This window comes from Pogona vitticeps, chromosome 5 (genome assembly GCF_051106095.1).
Source record: "Pogona vitticeps strain Pit_001003342236 chromosome 5, PviZW2.1, whole genome shotgun sequence".
Classification (NCBI taxonomy): Eukaryota; Metazoa; Chordata; class Lepidosauria; order Squamata; family Agamidae; genus Pogona; species Pogona vitticeps.
In genome coordinates this window covers 139,164,867-139,184,404 of record NC_135787.1, presented here as the reverse complement: position 1 = coordinate 139,184,404, position 19,538 = coordinate 139,164,867, and the positions used below count along the sequence as shown (strand labels likewise).

The 19,538-nt window shown below is 42.2% G+C and overlaps 1 protein-coding gene across 5 annotated transcripts in view; it reads right to left on the bottom strand.

The window, feature by feature from the left end:
- The window catches only part of TMEM117 (transmembrane protein 117), a 277,135-nt gene that overhangs the window by 18,476 nt on the left and 239,121 nt on the right, over positions 1–19,538 (bottom strand). The window contains exon 7 of one of the 5 annotated variants that reach the window (XR_013537034.1): positions 7,091–7,140. The exons of the other annotated variants lie outside the window; for them this stretch is intronic. The gene's annotated coding sequence lies outside the window, so the exon portion shown is untranslated. The remainder of the gene's footprint in view (positions 1–7,090; positions 7,141–19,538) is intronic. 5 annotated transcript variants of the gene reach the window in all.

The following is a 19,538-nucleotide window of genomic DNA, read 5'->3' as shown; positions in this document are numbered from 1 at the left end:
CCTGTTGGTTAATTCCTAAAAGACAACAGGAGCTACCATACCAAGCATGATGGCTATACCATTAGGCAGAGGCAGGTGGCAGGCTCAAGCTGCAGTTTTGGGATACCATGAAAAGACAGGAAACCATTAAGCTATTCATTTAGTTACTGTATTTTTACTACCAGGAATGGGGGGATTTCCTCCAAACCCCATGTCAAAAAAAATTGGCCTGAATTTGGGTAATATGCATCTTGGTTTGAGTAACTACCGTGTTTCCCCAAAAATAAGAAAGGTCTTATATTAATTTTTGCTCCCCCCAAAAAAGCATTAGGTCTTATTTTCAGGGGATGTTTTATTTTACAGTCATGTCATCTTCTGGTTGCTGCACAATGCGGCAGAAGGGTGGAGGGCGGGGTTTCACTTAACTGGGGCTTATTTTTGAAGTTTGCTGTTCGAAACAGTAACATGTTACCTGTCCAGCCCAGGCTATAGATCACAATCAAGAAATAAAAGTTTGCTCTGCTCAGTAATGATCTCCACTGAGATCAATGGGTTTTCTCCTGGGTATGTATGTACAGGAGTGCATCCTCACCGAACAGCCTGGAAGTAAATCTGGCATTGTTCCCACACTTGTTCTTAGGTATCCCCAGACATCATATTTCTCATACACTTCTGTAAGGCCAAAATATATATGATTTTAATCATACAGTACTCTTCCTGAGTGCAGGATTATTTTCAAACACTGGTAGTGCAGCAGTCCCAAATCAGATTGGGACAACAGGACAGAAGTTAGGGTGCTCTTTATCCAGGTCAATCTCCTGTTTCATAACTCTCTAATCTGCATTGCAAAAAGTCACATTTGATTTAATGCGTTACCAGTAATGACCAATTATTTGCCCAAAATTGGCAAAATTCACCACCACAACAACAACAACATCCCGCTCTAGAATCCATCCCAATCTGCCCTGATCCCAAAGATCTAATGCAGTTCATATTTCTGTGACAAGCCCCACATCCAAATTCAGGCCTAGGTTGCAAACAGACTGGCACTCCCAGAACCTATTTTACAGTGTATCCTTCAAGCAAGGGAGTCCCTCTCTTCTGGTGTATTGGAAAGGGACCACAGGGTGAGGAAAAATGGTTGTCTGAGTGAAGAAGCAAACATCATACTTATATACATATGGAAGCCCTGGCTGTTTTTGTTTTGTATTGTTTTAAAGAAATGCCATCTTGGAGCTGAAGCCTCGAAGGTGTCAATTAATGCATGATCAGAAATGCATGGTTGAGAAAGGGTAAACAGGGAATGTACATCCATTGAACAGCCATATTCTGCTCAACGTTTCGGACCGATTTTCTGTAAATAAACTTGTCTGGGCTTCCTTATGCATGTGTATGCATCAGTGAGGGAGGTGAGGAAAAACATCCTTTTAAAATTGTTACCAATGAAGCAGGTTATCCTGATTAGAGTAGTAAACAATACTGTTTAAAATTTGTGCAGCACTTTCAAAGGACTAAAGTACTTCATATTTACTATCCTGTTTTAATCTTTTAACACCCAACATAGTGTTGAGATCTTGATATGAATATGTATTAAATATAAATGTTGTATAGTTGAAAGTAAAATGACTGATCTTACCTGAGTCAATGTACTGATTATATTTCAGGTGTAGTTACCAAGGTTTGGCACTTAATGTGGTACAGCTGTGGTAGATGATGAAACTTTGTGTAACTGAAAAATGAAGTACCGTATTTTCCTGTGTATAAAACCACACTTTTCCCTAAAACAATTAGGAGAAAAATTGAGGGTCGTTTTATACACTGAAGGAGGCGGAGGCAAAGGAGCACTTGCATGCGGTCGGGCACCTCTTGCTGCCGCTGCTGCTCATTGTCTCCTCCAGTGCTGGTGCCAGGTCTCACCTCCAGTTCACGTCGCTGCCTTGTCCCCTCCAGAGGCAAAGGCAGCAGCAGCAGGAGGCAGAGGCAATGGGGCACTCGCGCGCGCTCAGGCGGCTCTTGCTGCTGTCTGTTGATTGCTGCCGCCGCATCACTTCCTCCATTGCTTCCTTTGGGCAGGGGAAAAGGCGGCAGTGGCATAAGCTGGAGGTGAGCCCCGGCAGTCGCAATGGAGGAGGTGATCGGGCGGCGGAGGCAGCAGCAGCAGGAGATGGAGGAGCAATTGCCTTTCTCAACAATTCTCAACTGTTCCTCCACCTCCGGCAAGGGTCAAAATTAGGGGGTTGTCTTATACATTGGGGGGCATATACACAGAAAAATACAGTAATGTATTTTCTGATTGGTCCCAGAACTGTACATCGGTTATGTGTAAAAGGGACATTTTATCTGCTGTATGTCAGATCACTTTTTTCCTTTGCTATGTCTTGTATCATGTCATGTTATGCTGCTAGATGAATGTCTATTCTCTCTGTAGATGCGTAAATAGACTGATATTTTACTCTCTCAGTGTCATAGTGTCTATGCAAACTGATATCTCCACACTCTGCTAATGTTCTGAGAATACACGTTTAACCAAAAGTCTCAACAAATAGTGCCTGCACGAATGGGGCAGTATACAAATCTCAGAAATCAATCAATCAGTCTTGGCCAGCCCAGCTAGTGGTGAAGGTTTCTGAGAATTTTAATCCAAGAACTTCTGGGGATCCAAAGTTGGGAACCACTGATTTAAACCACTGGTTCTTAACCTTGGGTTACTCAGGAGTTTTGGACTGCAACTCCCAGAAGCCTTCACCACCAGCTGTGCTGGCTGGGGTTTCTGGGAGTTGCAGTTCAAAAGCATCCAAGTAACAAAGGTTAAGAACCACTGATTTAAACCATCTTCTCTTAATTCCCAAAGAGGCCGCAGCAGTGGCCAGTGTACTAAACACTGGATCTGCCTAGCCAAATATACAAAAGTAGTGGCCAATGATGCAGTGAGGGAATTTTATGCCAGGATAGGTGGAGTGTGGCTCTCCAAATGGCATTGGACTGGAAGTCCTCATTTCTGGCTAGATAGACAGGCACTGATAGGGGCTGCTGCCCAGTGACTTTTGGAAAACCAGCTTCTACCATCTGTGCTTTAGATTAGGGGTCTCCAAACTATGGCCTGAGGGCCACCTTCGTCCCACCTTGCCTTTTTATCTGGCCTGGCAAACACTGCAGGCTCAGGTCCACAGGCATGTGCGTATGTGCACGCATTCCTTCAGCCCTCGAAAATGTGTAAAATATATGATGTGGCCCTCATGCTGAAAAGTTTGGAGACTCCTGCTTTAGATCCTAGACTTAGTGGCCTTTGAGGGTTATATTCAAATACTTATTGTTTCCTAATCGTGAACCCAATTAATACTCTATGCTCCTCTGCTTCTTTCAGGTTTTGAATTGTGGGTTTTCAAGTCTGTAGGAATGAAAGTTTGTTTCTGCTGCCATGCCACTAAAGAAATAGGTGCTGTTTTTCTGTAGAAGAGCAGTACATGTCTGAACAGTAAAAGTAACAAACATGATAATAGGTAACAGTCTACATACTGGCTGGCTAGTCCTATGTGTATTTAAAAAAAAAAGCTCCAAAAGGAGCTTTCCACATTCTGCAACAGATGCCAGCTTTGCTGGACCAGGTACTGATATATTTAGCCTGCTTGTTCCCATCTTCAGTATATACCACATGCTGGCCAGGAATTATCCCATGCACAGAGCAGGATGGCAATGAAATCTTCTGTCAATGGGCTTCAGTTAGCAATGGGACATACGTATCTTCCACTATATCAGAAGACATGGAGTGGAAGAGACCAATCACATGGTACATTCAGCTATGCTCTCCAACACTCTGCACTCCCGCAATCCAGCACCTGCCACCCTGTCTAAAGATAGGGCCGTTCCTTTCCAAGGTGCAGCCCTTGCTGTAGGTAACAACCTAGGAGCTTAATCCATTCCCTGTTGCTTCTGTTCACATTTAAAGTAAAAGGGTGAGGCAGTGTGGGGATTTGTACACAAAATGGCTCTTTCTTTTCATGAGGACTAGGCAGCTGAGATGAAATACACAATTTCCTGTCTTGCCATATGGGCACCATGAGAAACATGTCCAGGGCTGTGCACATCTGCCATGTGATTTGTGATTCCATGCAGTCACCAGAGAAAATCCAAGAACCCAAACAACCCATTTGCCTCCTACTCCTCCGCTTCACCCATCGCTTTGTAACTAGGGCTCCATTAACTGTTTCTTCCTAGTGCATTTGAAGTCCGCTCAGCTATTCAGAACATTCCCTGAAGAAAATCTTTTGCCATCTTGCTGTTTTATGCACGTTTCACACAATGAAAAACTGAGCTGAACAGAGCATTTGTTCCCTGAGACTAATTTCATATCCTCTGACCCCGTCCCCCGCTCCCGTCTTCACCTCCAGACTCAAATCAGAGAGCATTTGCCAGGCAATTCTGTCAGTTAGTGGACAAAATGTTTGCAGTTAATTCTGGAGTCAGAAAAGCCAATGAGATGTAATGCTATATTATATCACACCTGGGAAATAACTCTGGCCCATCGTGTCCATTACGCTTTCCCATAAGTCACCAGCAATGGCAACATATGTTTTGTTTTTCCTTGAGTATTTTCTTGCAGGAAAAAAAATCAATTACTTTAGCAGGTCATGTTATTATGGATGCTGGGAATTTTTCTGTGGATATCATGCAATTATTTGTTGCCATGACTTCTCTTAAAAGAAAGGTTTTTGTGAGAGAAATAAATTCATGAAAGATGATGCTATTCAAGCATTCTAACAGTCCCATTCAGTACTTTTCACATTTAATTTTTCTTGGAACACACAATCTACAATCTCTCCCTCAGTCACAGCCTTATTTCAGCATTCTAAAGCCAATTCATGGGTTGCCATAAGTCGAGGGCGAGTTGATAGCCCACAACAACAACAACAACAACAACAACAACAACAACAAAAGCTTAGTAATATAAGTTACTCCCCCTCCCTCTCTTTGTGGCTTATACAGTGGTGCCTCGCTTAACGAGTGCACCGTATAGCGATGTTTCCGTATAGCGATCCCTTTTTCGGGATCGCTATATGGAAACATACCCGATCTTCGCAATGGGGAAAACCCGCATTGCGAAGATCGGGTATTGTGGCGGCCATTTTGGAGCCGCCGAACAGCTGATCGGCGGTTCCAAAATGGCCGCTGGAAGCCCGGAAATGGCTGCCGGCAGCCGTTTTCGCGCCCTGCCCTCGCTTAGCGAAGGCGCGAAAATGGCTGCCGGGACCTGGAATCCTCGCTGAACGGGTAAGTAACAAAGGTATTGGAACACATTAAACGAAGTTTAATGCGTTTCAATACGTTTCCCCTACCCACTTAGCGATGATTCCGTATAGCGAGGGTTAATCCGGAACGGATTAACCTCGCTATACGGGGCACCACTGTATATCCACAAAATTTTGCATAATGCTTCATGCAGCTGATAAAACGGGCTAACACAAACCAATATGGCAACCCTCTAAGAAATTCTAAGATTGGTATATGAGACTATAAAAAAGGAAGCAAAGGTTGTATTGGGGGGTGGGGGTGGAGGAGACAGTTACACTTCCACACTTATTGAAAAACAGCTGACAATTGCTTTTTGTTCAGGTGAGAAGTGGTTAACTGATGAAAAATAAGTCAACTTCTGGGATTTTCCCTTGTATGTTGTCACTTTGTGAATGGTAGTGAGCAGAAGAGGGTATCCTGTAGATCAGTGATCCCCAACGTTTTTGACACCATGGACCAGTTGGGGGGATGGGGTCCTGTGCAGGGGGGGCAGGCACCCCTGTGCTCACGTGAAAGGGCAGTTCACGCTCGCGCAGGTGAAGGGGTGGGGTGCTCATGCAGTGCGCACACACACTTATGTGCATGCATGAAGGGATGGTGTGGGTGGGCATGTGGGGGGAGTGTGTTTGGGGGAGTGGGAGATCTGTCTCTGTGGCCTGGTCTGGCCAAGGCAATGGACTGGCACCGGGCCGCGGACCGGAGGCTGGGGACCATGGCTGCAGACGATCCTGACTGCTGCCATTGGTGTTGTCAAAATTCAGGCTGCCTTTTGCTATGTAAAGCTTGGCATTCTTTTTCCTGCTGGCAATGCGGGCATGATATTATGCAGCAATATTGCGCCATTTCCTGGCTTTTTGAATCATAGGTATAAAAGCACAATATCCCACATTCATAAACTTTTCTCTTCAGGCAGGCTGTTCCTTAATGACTGGTCGTCTGAGAAGGGTTTTAAATGGACTGTTGTGCTCTGTTATTTTAAATGTGTTTTAATACTGATCTTAGTTACCATTTTGATATAATACTTGTTTAGTTATCTTTAAAAATTTGTATACTTATTGTTTTAGCTTCTAAATACTGTTTCAAGGATGTAAGCCAGCTTGGCTCCTTTTGGGGAGAAAGGTGACATTTGTTGTTTTTGTTTAGTTGTTAAGTCGTGACTGACTCTCCGTGACCCCACTGACCAGAGCATGCCAGGCCCTCCTGTCTTCCACTGCCTCCTGGAGTTGGGTCAAATTCATGTTGGTAGCTTCGGTGACACTGTCCAAGGGTCTCATCCTCTGTCGTATCCTTCTCCTCTTGCCTTCACAATTTCCCAGCATCAGGGTCTTTTCCAGGGAGTCTTATCTCCTCATGAGATGGCCAAAGTATTGGAGCCTCAGCATCAGGATCTGTCCTTCCAGTGAGCACTCGGGGTTGATTTCCTTCAAAATGATTAGGTTTGTTCTCTTTGTAGTCCAGGGGACTCGCAAGAGTCTCCTCCAGCACCACAATTCAAAAGCATCAATTCTTTGGAGGTCAGCCTTCTTTATGGTCCAGCTCTCACTTCCATGAGAGCTGGACCATAAAGGTGACATAGAAATATTTTAAATAAATAAATCATAAATAACCCAGAGGTTTTCTTTTTGAAGAACTGAACAGTCCTAGCAGTTCCATAGTACTTCATCTATTAGGGCCCCCACCTTAAAGAATCCTGGTTTTTGAGGTTTGATTAGCCATTTCTACTTCAGAGGAAAGCATCACAGCTCCACAGCAGAGCATGATCATTTTTAGGGATGTGCACTGTCTTAGAAAATAGAAGAGTCTCTCTTTAGGTGCTGCTTACTTGGCTGTCTCAAACATGACTCCTGGTGTCTCCCTGCTCTGGCTTAGGCTCTGCAAATGGAGAAAACAATGATGGAAATGAAAAGGCTAAGCAGTACTGTTTGCACGCTTGAGACAACTGAGTGTGCAGTACCTGAACAGGGCTTATATACCCGATGGTTCCACAGAATGAAGTCATGGTAGTTAAACTGGTATCAATCTGGTATATCTGTGTAGAGTAGAGGCATTCTTGGGATCTTTACCACCAACTGGAGACCGTGATCGTGTGGAATTCCCAATGGCAGAGATTTTGTGTCCTGTGAAATGCCCTTACACTCCCACTTCAGACCTTTTATTGAAGATGTTTGAGGCTTTTGGGGTGGGGGGCATGTTTCCCCCTCTCCCTTTCATGTGTTGACAGCTATAATGTATGAACAAGGATGAGCAAGCGTCCTGCACATTAAAGCATATACATGAGGACTCCCCCTTCAGAACGTCCTCTTTAACCCAAGGCCTGTGTTGAAGACATGGAAATGATATGTGGCTCACAGGCATGGCATTTCTCTTCCCTCCATGTGCTCTAGAAATTAGTAGAAGCATTGTAACACATGCAAGTCTACTCAAGGGCATCCGTGTTTTAAATTTTCATCACTTAAAACTGTCACAGAACAACGAAACCTTGACTACTACAATTCTATGCCCAGAGAATTCTATCTAGGACTTACCTTTCAGAAAATATGCATTAGATGATGCTTTTAAAGGGCATTTACACAACTCCTCTCCTTTCTTCCACGGTAAATGATATAAGACAATTTTTTTCTTTTTCTCTTTTCTCCCCATTCCCCACCCCTACATCCTCTGTCCACTCTGGGTTTATATGATTAGTTGGTGCCACCTGTTTTTAGGGTTACTGTTGTTTTTAATGTTTTTATCTTTATTTTTCTATGTTCTCTATGATATGTGTTGTAACTGCCTGGAATAGTGCCTTCAGCACTAATGGGAGCACGATACAAAACAACCAACCAAAGAAAAGCAAAACAAGGAAACAAAAAAATAATAATATAAAAATAAGACAATAATCTTATTCTGTAAACCACCTTGGGTCCCAGTTCTGGAAGAAACATAGCCTATTACATTGATTAATTAATTAAATAATGCACTTACAACTAAATAATAGATATGAATACAACTGGATTAGTAACAACACAGGGAAAATTGACACAGCATCAAATGTTCTGCCTCTATCTTCCACTATAAACCATCACGTATTTTCACTTACACAGAACACCTATGGAAAATAGCATATAACCTTTTATTAAGTGTAAAATATGGGTCTGAAGCTAATTTTTGTTCTATGATCAAAAAAACTTTGCCATCAAACCCATGAATCAACAGCCTGGCAATATATTAAATGTTTGATCTAAACAAAAAAACAAAAAGAAAGAAAAGAAAGAAAAGAAAAGAAATTGGCTTGTGTGTGAAAAGGTTATAAAAGAAATTTTCTCACTGAGATATGGTAAAAAGATCATACTTGTCATGATCTACAAAAGATGTACCTCGGAGCAAAAGCTTCTGAAAAATCCAGTTGAAAATCGCTATGTATTTGGATGTCATAAAAGACACTTCTAAGATTATGCCTTTTTTCTTTCCTTCTTTTTATTTATTTATTCCTTTCTCTCCTTATGTTTCTAATTAATTTTAAGAATATTTAAAGATTGATTAATTAGCAATGCCATCCTTGGCTACTCATTATCACTACTATGATGATACAGCAAAATGCCTTTACTTACATCAGAGTTCAGAGTGTGGGCCCATCTGAAAATGATAGAACACAATTCCCATCCCACTGTAGCCCTGCCTATGTGGGCCAGAGCTGATGGGGTTTGTAGTCCAAGAACACTGGACTGCAGCTCCCACCTCTTCCTCTCTGATTAGGGCACATGTTATCCATTGACCTTTCCTAACAGTATTTTGAATTGCAGTGTGGTGATTTCATTTCACAGACTTCAATGAGAAACAATAAGGAATGAATATACGTTCATCAATTTTTGCCCCATTTTTGGTTGTAGTAGAATATGACTGAGGAAGTTTTCCTACACTCTTTTCCACAGAATATTACTGTTCAAATCTTACTTAGTAATCTTGCTACAAACCACATCTATATCCAGTCCAGGTATGTTGTGTATCCTAATTAGGATGAGATTATGCCCTTGGTAATACACCTCTCATATGTATCCCACCTAGGTCTTTCAGGTGGTTAGATTTCTTATACTGTCCACAATACATGCCCTTCCTGGATCAGAGGAAAGTATAAGGCACATAGCATGATTTGACCTCACAGTATTATACTAATCTAGAGTAGAGTTGGAATATTGCTCTCTAGATCACCTGCTCCCATTGATTTAGGATATTTCACTACTCTGGGACACACGAATAAGAAATGTCCAAGCTCTATATGATTTCTCATCTCCAGTCCTAAAACATGGTAAGAAAGACTTATTTTCTTTGTCAAGGTTTCAGTAATTTGTAGACAATGTTCCTGTAGCAATTTGTGAAAATCTCCTTCTTTCCCTCCAAGAAGCAAGACTCTCTTTTTCACATATAGAAAGTATGAAAAGACCAGATGATTAAAAAGATGCAAATAACCAATTTGGTGCTTCTGATTCTTATCCTAGTCCACACAAGAAGGCAGTAGTAATTATACCTTTCCATAATTTCTGTAAAGAGCCACAGTTTGCAGAAGATAGGCTATTTGAACAAACATTGTTAACCAAGAACGTTACCAAAAATGGCGCATTGCTCCTCTCCCTGATCTCAACAGACCTTTTGTAGTCCAATCCATCCCATACCCCAAACAGCCAGTCTGGGAAGGCCCCATAGTGTCTGTTTTCACCTATTGTCATTCAAAGAACCGACTGACAGAAATTCTCCAGGACAGATCTGTTTAGCTCCTGGAGTGCTGATCCAGTCAAATTTATGAAAGGATTGGGCTAAGAGAAGCAACTAATGCCAGGAAGATTCCCTTAGTGAAGATACAATAATTCAATGCCAACAGGCCAGTTATGTCTTATGATGGCCCTTTCTGAGTTTTCTAGGTATAGAGTACTCAGAAGGGGGTTTACCATTCCCTTATGCTGGGGTCTCTCTCAGTCTGTGCAGCTTGCCCAAGGCTACAAAGGCTGGCTGTACTCCTGCGAACCACAGTGGGAAATCAAACTCCTGACCTCTGACATTGCAGCCAGGTACCCAACTCACTGAGCAATCCAGCCAGCTCTAATAAAGATATCAGTGTGAAGAGTTCATTTAAGGTTAGAATTCACAGAATATGGTATTTTGGGTCCAAATTATTCTCTAAACAGAATGAGAGCCAGGAGTGTAACATACTCCTTGAATTCAGACAGTATAAGTACAGTCTCTGGCATCTTCAGGTAGGGCTGGGAAAGGCTTCTGTCTTGAATATGGGAGAATTACATTGCCAGTCAACGTGAACAGTGCATTAATAGATGGTCAAACTTATTAATGGTCGAACACAATTTAATGCAGCTTCCTCTGTTCCATTACGTTCAATAATTAGCAAATGCTTTTCCTGACTCGTCAAATGTGATATGCTACATAAACTAGTTTGAAAATTCATATGAATTGTTGTTGATTCAAAACTGATTTCTCATCTGTGGGGGAAAAACGTAAAGTACTGTACAGCAGCCAGAGTTAACACAAGATCTTTTTGATTGTGACAGACAGCAGTATGATCCACTATCCAGTTAAGGTTCCCCGTGAATTCAGCTGTAATGTTCATAGAATACCGGAGTGCTTATTGGTATAGAGCAACAGAACTGCTTCTATTTTCGGATTGTCATTGGAGACCTAATTATGGCAGGCTATCATGACGAGCACCTGACCTTCCAAATTTATTACTGCAACACTGAAAAGAGACCCAACCTGAGAAAATTAGATGAGATGTTGGGCAGAACAAATGGTCAGAGGTCAAGCTCACACTTCCTTTCTCCCATCCCAACCTCCACGTCCAACTTCTTCAATAGATCTGCTTAGGGTAACTAAGTAATCCTATGAGAAGCATCCTCTTGAATTGCAATGGCATCCTCAGAATGCCATTGGAAGTCTACATGGGCAGAGCAGCAACTGATGCCTCCTCCTCCTCCTCCTCCTCCTTTGGTATCCTAATTAGCCCCTAGTTTCACCAATACACAGGCTGCTCTGGAAAGATAAGGAAGTCTCACTCAGCTAACCCAAAGAAATTATGCAACACTGTCAGATGGGATGAAACACTTTACTTAAAGGGAAGTGATATAGTGGCTGTATCTCAGATCAGCAGCCTGGTCCCCCATAACCTCTAGACCTAATGCAAGCCGAGTTGGCAATATGGAAATGTATAGCCAGAATAAACACTGCTTGGCTGATTCAAACAAAATAGATTACTACAGCCAGTACAAGGAGGCATCTATACGTCCATCACAGGAGCCTCTGAAATATCTGCCATAAGGGATACTTTCCAATTTATTGTGCGTCATTTATGCAACACTTTGTCACAAGAGCAATAAGGGCACAGCAGTCCTCCTCCGTAATGCAGGGCCTACCAGTTTTATTGTTTTGAGCAATAACAGCAAGCCTCATAAAACTAACACGCTGCCTCGGTTATTACACTGTACCTCTTGCACAGGTATTGCATTGCTCATTCATAGCAATTCAGGGAAATGAAATAAGCTCCTATTACTGAAAGCATGGAAAGCTTATTTCCCAAATAAAAACAAACAGACCATTCTTCTCCCTTTTTATTTCCAAACAAAATGTCTCAGGCAGAGCCAGGATATATACTGCGCACATAAATCAGCCCTTTAACCAGTGAACAGAATCATAAAACCAAAATACAGAGATTCAAATGGGAGTATAAAAACAAAAAGAGAGAGGAAGCAAGAATAAATCTGCTCTACATTATCCCCTATGCCCCCCATGTAAAAAGCTTCCTTCCTGAGTGCACGAGGAAAGAAATGCAATTTCAGTTCTTTTTCTACCACAGCAATATATCCCTCTTTGCCAAATATATACAGAGACCAAAAAAAAAGGGGGGGGGAATTTCATCCTAACCAGGTTTTGAATATTTAGAAATCATTCAAGAAGACTTGTGGTGGGAAGTGGAAGAAAAACCACACCAAACCTAGTCCAATCGAATTCTAATTGCACCAGCTCTTTTGACAAGCAAGACTATTTGGTGTATGTATCAAAAGATCTTCTCATCAAAATTCTCCCATGGGGGGGAGGCACAGAACAAATGCCTCTTGGGTATGGAAGGTGGCAATCGGCGTTTAGTGCTTTCGAATGAATGGAGGCCTCTGCCAGTCATATGAGAAGCTATTTTTAGCGCTCCCTTGTTCTCAAAAGCAAGGGCTGTGGTATAATTTTAGAAAATGACGTGAGCGAGATGATGGGCAAACCTTCAGAGGGCTTTGTAATTTGGTTTTGATAAGAATCCATTATTTAAATGCACTCCTGGAAGCAAGGGCAAGCGTTCTGAGGGATGCATTCGTGTGCTCTCTCCTTTCCAGAGTCTAGAATTAACTCATTACAAATAATGATTTGCTTGACATTAATTCCTTTTCCTTGCCACTTAATAAGAGATGGACTTCACTCTGTGGCCATATAACTATAATGTTTAAATGGCTTTTTATAGTCATGGGGATGTGCCCTCCCTAACTGGTGGAGCAGGAACATCACTTGGTTCCAGTGCCAGCTCATGCCCACACCCTGCTGCCTTGTGCTCTGCTGCTCTGCTGAAGAGAGCATCGTGGTAGACCCGAGAAGTGGGTTTGCCCCATGCACAAGTCTCTCGTGGCATTCGGGTGTACTGTTTAACAAACGTTTGCTAGTTACTTTTGAGAAACAGGGAAGAGTTACTTTGAAAAACTTGCATCTGAAGAAGAAAACTGCAGGCTACAAAAGTGTAGAACAAATAAAACTGTTTAGTCTGTTGCATGCCACAAGACAGTTTATAGTATCCCCCCCCCCAAAAAAAAACCCCACCTTTTAACTGTAATGGCAATTGATTGCATTTGGGGAACTTGGGATAATTGCGTGTGTAACTAAATGCTTTTTAAAAGTAATATTCCAGGCTCTACTCCCTCATCTTCTTCTAGATCCTTTGTTACTTGTGCTGCCTGGGCTTAGAAAAGTGTAATGGACTACAATACCCAGAAGCTTCTCACACCCACGGAGTGGGGATAACGAACTTCTTGAGCCTTAAACTCTGGCTTGATCTTATATTCACAGACCAGATCCATCATGGAGAAGAGAACTGAAAGTACCCAGCTCTTACTAGTTAGATAAGAAAAGGGAACTGTCCATTCATACTGGTGCTGGATGGAAAAGTTCTGAACCAAGAATCCTGGATAGATAATGCACACAGTGTTTCCCTCTCTCCTTCAGATCCATATGTACAGTATGGTTGAGCCTTGGCAGCAGCACTAACACAGCTATAGAACATAGTAAAGCCAAGCAAAGTGTGCTGGTTATATTTATTTTTACAAGACCTTTTAGCCACACCACTACCAATGCTCTCTATACCACCACATAGTGCTTAAAGCTCTCTCTCTCAGTAGTTTACAATTTAATCATGCAGGCTGCACATTGCCTCCTCTCCCCATGAGCTGGGTAGTCAGCATACCAACCTCTGAAGGGTGAAAGGTTGAGTCAACCTTGAGCTGGCTACCTGAGTCCAGAATCGAATTCCAGTCGTGAGCGGAGTCTTGACTGAAGAACTGCAGTGTAACCATTGCAACTTGAGGGTCCACTCATAGAAAAGGAGTCCTTGCACAGAGATACAGGGGCACTGATTCTGAAAAGCCAACAGCTCTAAGTGGCATGCTTCCATGCCAAGACAGGTGATGTACACTGTTATTTCAGCTTGTATACTGCCCCATAGTGCATGCTCTCTCTGGGCAGTTCACAACACGTTGAATCACATATATAGAATAATACAAAATACAATACAACAAGTAGGATAAAACAAAAAAAAACTTCTCATTAGCTAATAACTGTCTTTAAATATAATCAAACAAATTAAACAGGTTTGAACATCTCAGGTAGCCAGTTTTAAACAGTACTACTTTTACTAATTTCTTAAAAAACTGAAAGGAAAGGTGCCTGGCAAACCACTGTTGGAAGTTTGTTGGAAAGGGAAGCGACTACAACAGAAAACACTCAGTTCCTGGTGTTAACTCTTTTGGCCTCTTTCAATGTCACAATTTTTAACATCATGGACTGCAAGGAATGGGTGGGATGAACAGCTGTTTTGTGTGAGGGACATTCCACAAATATCAAGGTCCTGAACCATTAAGGGCTTTATAGGTGAATCATCATCATTGTCTTAGAACTTCAGAGCTGGAAGGACCCTACAGAATGATCATCACGTCCAGCCCTTGTCAAGGAGTCACAGTGCAGAACTGAACTCAAGCAGCACCTTGAGTTGGGCACAGAAATTAACAAGAAATCAATGAAGATGTGCCAAAATTGGAAATGTGTGTTCATACTCGCTGGTACCTGTGATCAGTCTGGCTGCTGCATTTCAGACTTGCTGAAGTTTCCATATTAACTTCAAGGGCTGCCCTATATAGAGGGTGTTACAACAGTATATTTTACAGATTATCCACAAATGATCCACTGTTGTTAACCATTTCTTCTCCAGGTAGGGGCACAGCCAAGCAATCAACCAAAGTTGATGAAAAGCACTCTTGGCCACAGCAGATATTTGCACCTCCAGAGAGAGAGAGCTGAGTCCAAGAGTACATTCAAGCTACAAACCTGAGCCTTCAGAGGGAATGTAACCCCATCAAGGTCAGGTAAATATCTTTCTAACCGACCTGATGACCCTCCCAACAGTAGGATCTCCATCTAATCTGGATTCACTTGCAGTCTGAGCCACAGACGTTTCATGTTGGGCATTAAGCCTAGAACTACAAGTCCTGGAGTTCCTCAGTTCATTATGGTATTTTCTGTACACCTGAGGTCAGTGAGGCAACCAAATGATCACAAGAGATAAAGAGAGCCAAAACAAGCAGAGAGACAGCTTCTAGTATGAATGGAAGGGAAATATTCCTTTATCTCAAAATGTTGAGATGCAACACCACCACCACTCCCTTTGATCTATGGCAGCAACACATTCTGTCACTAAATTTTCAGGCCCCAAGAGAATTTCTGCTGCTAAACGTACAAGGCGCCAAAGACATGTGAATAAATAAACCTTTTCTAATTTACAAGTTCATAAGCCTATCAGAGATTTATGCAAGTAGCAGTTCTTTCTGTTCAGAATCAGAATTCTGGATATTTACAGAGTGGTGCCAAGTTTCCTAAAATCATCATTTCATATTAGCATCTAGACTTCACGGAATGCATTCTTCTACTAGAATAAATGTATTTGTTTGTGTGATTTATCTACATCTCACTTCTATTCTAAGGAGTTCAACATGGCAGACAGGGCTCCCTTCCCCCCACTTTATCCTCACAGCAACCCTGCAAAGTCGGTTAAGCTGAGAGATGTGAACACAGATCTTCTGAGTCGTAGTCCATTGTTCTAACCACTATACTACACTTCATTACACTACATAACATTACACTACTTTCTCAGAAATTTCATCCTTACAAATATGCCCTGGGCCACTTCCTGATTGAGTAAGTTGCCACCTCATCCACTAGTGTGTAGAGTCTACACCATAGTGCAAATTTTAAATTCACATATTCTTCAATTAACACAAAACCTTTGGGTTTAGTTGTGTATCAAGTTAAAGGCATTCCATATTCAGGCAAGCTCCAACATGCTGGGAAGTTGAAGCTCCCTATGCACTGTGGATATGGCATGGCATCCTATTGGCTGGTTACTTCTTGCCAGAACATTGAAAAAATGTGTTACAAGTAATTATATCATTTGTAGCATTACTTTTTGTAGTAAGAAGGTAATAAGGGTGTTCCTTTTGTGAACAACAGCCGGCAATGTGTAATATTTACACATTATTATTTTTTTCTTGCTACTTTGGGGGCCAAAATCCTTTCAGTGCATTTTGAGAGGCCAAGTTTAGGTCATTTTCTTACTTTTTTTAGATGGCACATTAAGAAAAGAACTAAAACACTTAACAATTAACAAAGTACTACTCAATTTTGTAGCATTGAAACTAACTTTTCTAAACTCTGGTTCCATTTTCACCAATATCTTACTGGATTGCTGTTAGTGGTAGTTTGGTGGACCGAAATCTCAGATTTGTCTAGCCACAGGATAGACACATGATGTCTTGTCAACCTAAGTTGTCATGCAACTCAAGCCATCATGCAACTGGCAACCAATAACCTCCATACCTGAGTTACCATATCCTTCAACAAAGCTAGGTAAAGGTTCCCCTTGACATTTAGTCTGACCATGTCTGACTCTAGGGCATGGTGCTCATCCCCGTTTCCAAGCCATAGAGCCAGCATTTGTCCAAAGACAGTTTCTGTGGTCATGTGGCCAGCGCGCCTAGACACGGAACACTGTTACCTTCCCACTGAGGTGGTATCTACTCACATTTTTCATGCTTTTGAACTGCTAGGTTGGGAGGAGCTAGGACAAGCGAAGGGAGCTCACTCTGGATTTTACAACTGCTGATCTTCTGACCTTGCAACACAGAGGCTTCTGCGGTTTAACCCACAGTGCCACCATGTCCCTGTTTAATCCTAGCTATCCATCCATTTACTTCTCTCTGCAAGTGTGTGCCTGGCTATGAGTACACAGAGATGCTTTAACTCATTTACAAACCCAGAGTATTTAGAATTGGTAACCAAGCATTAAAATGTCTGGGAAAGAAGGGATAACTCCTTTGAAACATCTGGGCAGATGATAAATCAGCTGTCTCACTACAAGAACAATTCACCAAGTTGGAATAATGAATAGGCCCTTCCATCTGTTGGTTCCCTAGTGGATACTTTATGCCAAATACTATGATTACTCAATGTGAACAATTTATAAAAAGTCAATCACTGTGTGCGTCATCGATTTTACACAGTTTATGTTGACATGTGCCTATTTCTTACATACTGACACAAGGCCTGAGGTATAACCTTTCTTTCAAGGCTGAAGAGGAAATATTGGTTTTTGAAGTTGTTTGTTATTCTGAACTATCTATATTACCAAGGCCAAGAAAATGTGACTTTCTGAATAGACAATAAAATGCAACTTCTTTTTAACACGTGTGTGTGTGTGTGTGTGTGTGTGTGTGTGTGTGTGTGTGTGTTTGTTTTCCAAATATGTCCAATTCTGGTCAGTGCTGGTGAGCCAGATCAAGACTTAATCAGAGCTGACTCACTAAAATAAATGGCATGTTAGATGTGTGTAACTTAAATCCCAGTTTTCTGTGGGCCTGTTCTACTGTACACAAAAGTGTAGATCTTATTTTAATGACTACATCAATTGAACAGTTGATTGCGGTTGGGGAGCATGTGCACTTCAAGATGTTGTTAGACTCCAGTTCTCATCAGGCACTGCTGACCTGATCACTGGTGACAGCTGATGGATCTTGCAGCCCACGGGCCAGTTCCTCATCACTGATCTCATGCTAATCTAATCTAATCATAAGGACTAGAGATGGTAATGAATCAGAAAAATGGTGATTTGTGATTTGTCAAGGTGGAATGAATTTATGTTTTATTCCCAATGTGTTGATTCATTTTTGCCTTTTAAACCCTATAAAATGCCCCCCAGCACCTAGACACACCAAAAATATAGGGCAGCTTCTGCTTCCTCTCATCTACAAGCCCTGCAAGGTTGGTGTAGATTGGGTTTTGGGTGTCTGAGTTATACACCCATAAAGAGCCCTCCACAGGAAAATTTTCCCCAAGCACCTAGAGATACCAAAATCTCAGGGAGATTCTTTACAATCCATCCGGGTTGGATAAAGACTGGGTTTCAGATATCTGAGTTATACGCCCATAAAGAGGGTCCCCCCAGGAAAGTTCTCTTTAGCAGCTGACTTGGGGAAATCTTCACCAAACTTGGAGGAATTATAGAGGAAAGTCAGGACAAGCTTCTCTGTGATTTTGGTCTCTCTAGGTATCTGGGGAAAACTTTCCTGGGGGAGCCTCTCTTTGTGGATATAATTCAGACATCCAAAACCAAATCTTCATCAAACTTGGAGGGACTGTAGAGGACAGTCAGAGGACACTCCTCTGCAAATTTGGTGTCTCTAGGTTCCTGGGGGCACTTTATATCCCAATGAATCAAAAATCACTAAAGAAATGTTGCTTTGTATTCATCATTCATCAGGGGCATTGATTCATAGGAATATGGATCAACAAATTTGTGATTTTTAAAAATGAATTTGGTGATTTATTTTTTAATTCACCCCATCGCTAGTAAGGGCCCATATTTTATTGCATTTTACCACTTATCATCTAGACTTGTTATTATATACTGCCAAGTTGAGTTCTCATTACAGTGAGGATAATGGGTGGTATGTGAGCTGTTCAAGGAGTGGCAGAGCAGGGATTTGACCCCACTCTGACATATTATACTCTACATCACCCTCGTTTCATTTTTTATGCAGCAATGTGACTTGGCCCAGGCCACCCTTCCATGACAGCACCAGACAAGGCTTTTCTTCAGAGTTATTTTTGTCGGTCAACTCAAATGTAACACTCAAGGCAGTTAACAAACCTAAATTGCTCTCAGTGGGAACCAGAGAGTTTATGTTGTCCTGATCAAAAATTTCCTCTCAGAGGGAGCCCTTATGGTTATGGGTCATGGTGGAGTCTCATCCCAGCTACAGTTTCTAGTTCCCCTCGCATGTAGGCAAGGCAAGGAGACAACAGGGATGCTGGATACACACCTGCACTTCCCCTTGCACCAAGGTAGCCCACAGCCTTTCTTCGGTTACACCGGGGTAAACCTTGTTCAGTTACACAGGGGTAAGTGTAACCAAGCTTCTGGCACTCTTCCTGAGTTGTGTGTCTAAAGTCCACCTTAACCAGAGCAGACTCAGATAAGTGGCACACTGTGGGAGGAACATGTGAAGGGGAGGACTTAGTTGGCAGACTTACACTACCCCATGGGGCAGGATAGTGGTTCCTGGATGTTTCTGCAGGTGATAGCCTCAGCAGCGCCTTGCCAAGTGCTTCTCCTCCTGATGCCTTGCTTCATCCCTCTGTACCCGAACTGCTGCCTCCGAGGGAACCAGAAACATCTCCTACCATTCTGTGTTGGGATCCCACAAACGTCCATGCATAGGGTTTGGCACAGTGGTTCCTCCTCCAGAGTCAGGGCTTCCCAGTTCTGCACATCCTTGTAAGTCTTGTATGTTTTGCTCCCCTCACTCTTCTCCTGATCCTCCTTAAAATCCCAAGCCTCCAGACTTAGCTGGGACTCTTCTAACATCTCGCCCCAATCCATAGGTTTCCTGCATGTGGGAAAATGACAGCCTGCTCCCAAGGAGGTAGGAAGC